Source organism: Cynocephalus volans, chromosome 8, assembly GCF_027409185.1.
Source record: "Cynocephalus volans isolate mCynVol1 chromosome 8, mCynVol1.pri, whole genome shotgun sequence".
Classification (NCBI taxonomy): domain Eukaryota; kingdom Metazoa; phylum Chordata; class Mammalia; order Dermoptera; family Cynocephalidae; genus Cynocephalus; species Cynocephalus volans.
Window position 1 is genome coordinate 80,985,335 of NC_084467.1, and position 3,795 is coordinate 80,989,129.

Below are 3,795 nucleotides of genomic sequence, written 5' to 3' on the forward strand. Positions count from 1 at the left end.
CCTTCAGATAAGAAAACTGAGAAGTTGTCACTTGTTTGCAGCCACATAGCTAAATAAATGGTGGAGGCACAATATGAAGCCAGGCTGTTTGACTCCAGAGACTAGTCACTTTCTGCTAAATAATCAAATATTTGTTGATTGACTGGATCAATGAAGGATAGATGGAAGGAAGAGCAAACAATCAATGCTATCTCCATAGTTTGTAGCTTTCTGTTGTCATTTTTGCCACTCGTGTGACCTACATGGTGTGTCCCAGATGTTATAAATGGGTCCATGTGTGAAGGAGGAGCAACAGAAGTAGGGATGTGGCCTAGACATCTGATAAACTTAGGTTTGAATCCCAGCTCTTTTCTTACAAGCTATGTTATCCTATCCAAGTAATGTTATCTCTCTGAGCCTCAGTTTCCTCATCTTTAAAATAAGAAAAACATATAACTTACAACATTTATGGAGAAGATCAATAAAATCATGTATGTAAACTGCCTGGTATAAAGTAAGTTGTCAATAAAATTAGTTTTCCTCTTCTTCCCCATTCTGGTGAGTTGCCCAGGACTTTAGTACTGTCTCCAGAATGGATTCTATTTGGAACTTGCCAGGTTCAGGAGTGAAACTGGGTTGAGAGCAGGACTGGAGTTCTATCACAGAGAGGGAACCCTGTCTTGTACTCATTGATATCCTTTTCTCCTTAATCTTGGATGCCTAACCTACCCCTTTGCTGTCAGCCTTTAGATGTGAAGACCTTCCAAGGAGGGTTCTCTGGCAACACCAAACCTCCCCGGCCCACCTCAGTGCTGAGTCAATTCCTTGAGTTCCGAAACCCAGAAGGTGTGGCTGGAACTGAATCTCGACTCTTCAGTCCTGTCCTGCCTTAACAAACTGTCCAACAGGAGCGGCAAAAGGGTGCATCTGATTTTAATAACGCCAATTATATGAAATGCCAAATTTACAAAATGGTTAGCTCAGGGAAAAATTAATCCACATTACAAATGTACTCCAAAGGATTTTTGCTGGAGCCCTTTGTTTTTCGGGAATACATGTTTTACAAAGTAAGACACATAAGTAATTTTGTATCCTAACCATTAGGCTCCGGGCAAGTAGTGGTTTTTCTTTTTCTTCCTTTTGAAAATTTTAGCATTGTGAGCACCAGTGCTTAATAACATGCTGAGCTTCTGGTAGGTCTGAAAACAATGGAATCCTAAAAAGCAAACACAGAGACTCCTATATGTTATACTTAAAAGCCATTAATGAAATTTGGGCCTTTCATAATTTGGACAAACTGGAGGCCATTTTGATTTTATGTTGCTAATAACAGTAGTACAAGTATTGAACCTAAACTTTAGAAAATTGTGAAAAGTCAGTTTGGGACAAATGGGTCTAACATGAGAAAAACTCTGCTTTTCCTTAATCACTTACTGGTTCCTCCAAATTTTGCGCTCTGAAGAGCAGGAGAGGCGGGGCAGTGGTTGGCGGGTCTGCGGCTGCGCGGAAGTCCAGCCGCCGAGGGGGCACGTCGCGGCGGGTCGGAGCGCCTCGCAGGCGCACGGAGGCTTCTCTGCCCCGGCGGCGACGCCTCTCGGTACTGGTGGAACGTTTTGGAAGTTTGCGGGGCGCTGAGCTGGTTCTGAGGACCTGCTGATCAGGTGTGTTTGCATCCTTGGGGTTACGCTACCTAAGATCTGTGTCTTCACGTTTTTATTTCTTCATCCTTTTGTCGATGTGTTTTTTCCTCAGACTTGGCCGAGATCAGATGTTTACCTCAGGGCTTTGGTAGGTGAGGGAGGATCCTCCCCACGCGTTTCTTCCCTTCAGAGTCTAGTGTAGAAAGGGGTTTCTTCAGGTTTTTCATGTAGGATTGTAGAACTTCCTTTTCGGAAGCCCCGTCATCCACCCTGCGAATTTACATTTACTTTAGGCTCTGTTGGTCACCTAAAAAGTAAAGAATGGCAGAGGCCGTGAAGATCACTGTAGGCCGACCTCACTTGACAAGTAAGGTGACTGACTGGGGGAAAGTCATTTACTGGAGATGATTGTGCAATGTTAAACATACTTAAATTTGAAAACTCAGAGCTTGGGAAAAACAAACAAAACCAGAACAATAAAAACTCAGAATACCAGTGCCTTGGAACCAAGCTTTTTATTTTCAGATGAGGAAGGAGGCCAACTAGAGGTGAAGTGATTTCTCCAAAGTCACATAGGTCGGGAGTGGATGAGTCACAGCTTGGCTGCTGGTCTCGGAGCTTTTCCCCAGCTTTTCCTCAGTAGGAAGACTTGCGGGCCCAACCCTAGTTTTTTGGTTCATTCTTAGTCCTGAACAGCACACTTGTGGGGATCTATTAGCTCCAGTTCCTTTCTCACTTATTATTGCACAAAATTACTTACCTTCTCTTAGCTTTATCTAAATTAGTTTAAATTGTTTATAAAACCTATGTATAAGGATGTGAACACTTAGTGAATGTATATATTACTTGCTGATACACTCACACACAAGGGTACTTCAAAAAGTTTGTGGAAAATAGAATTAAAAGATAATACAAATCTTTTCATGAACTTTTTTATATGACGTACATACCAGTAAGTGCTCAATAAAGTAATTATAGCCTTTGCATATTTGCAGTTATGTGGGTATATTATCAGATGAACTGTCATTAACTAGAAGGTCAATTAAATTATGTGTGGACTTAGTGTAGTAAAAGTTGCAGCCCTTCCCCCAGCCGACTATTTATTCATTCAAAAAAGTGTTTTTTGAGTGTCTAATGTGTGCCAGGTGCTGGATTAAGTAAAACAGAAGATGTCCCTGCTCTCATGGAGGTAGTTAATTTGTCATTCTTTCATTCATGCAATAAATGAGGAAATTATAGAGCAGCTGGTTTCAACCTAGTAGGAAGAACTTTCTAATTATCAGAGTTGTCAAAAAATAGAATGAAACTGCCTTGGGAGATATTAACTCATTTGGATGAGTTGGTTTCTAAATTTTGCTTTGAACTACTTTTGTGTTAAGTAAGATGAAGAATATAAATTTGATTGATATTAAGAGGCTTATGCTTTAGCTGAGGAAGTGAAATACGTTTATAAACAATTATGTTGGGCAAAATAAGGTGTAAGTGCTCAACAGAAGTGTAAGGCAGATTCTGAATTAGAAGTCTCATTTGGTTTAAGGATAGTTTTCTTGGAAGAGACAGGATTTCTAATGGGCCTTGAAGGAGATGTAGGATTTTTAATTTTAATTTAATTTTATTTTTAAAAATTATTTATTTTAAATGTTTCCAATAGGCTGATTGCTAGCAAGATAGCAAATAGAAAACCTAGTGGGAAGTTTTTTTAAGGTCATGTCGACATCAAATAGAAGTAGGGTTGTTTAAATAGACTTTATTTGTTTAGATCAGTTTTAGATTTACAGAAAATTTGAGAAAACAGTGCAAAGTATCCTCAGCTACCCTCTACCCAGTTTGCCCTATTATTAACATCTTACACCCAGTTTCCCCTATTATTAATGTCTTAGTATGGTACATTTGTTACAATTAACGAATCAGTATTGCTATATTATATTAATTAAAGTCCATAGTTCATTCAGATTTCCTTAGTTTTTACTTAAAGTCCTTTTTTTTCTATTTCACCTTGCCAACCAAGATATCACATTACATTTAGTTGTAAATGTTTCCTCAGGTTCCTCCCACCTGTGATGGTTTTTCAGACTTGCTTTATTTTGATGACATTGATGGCTTTGAGGAGTGCTGGACAGATAATTTGTAGGATGCCTGCTATTGGAATTTGATGTTTTTCTCGTGAAAGGAATGG

General features: G+C 39.3%; 1 pseudogene; it reads right to left on the bottom strand.

The window, feature by feature from the left end:
• Positions 1 to 3,255: 3,255 nt before the first annotated feature.
• Positions 3,256 to 3,367, bottom strand: LOC134385394 (small nucleolar RNA SNORA32; annotated as a pseudogene).
• Positions 3,368 to 3,795: the final 428 nt, after the last annotated feature.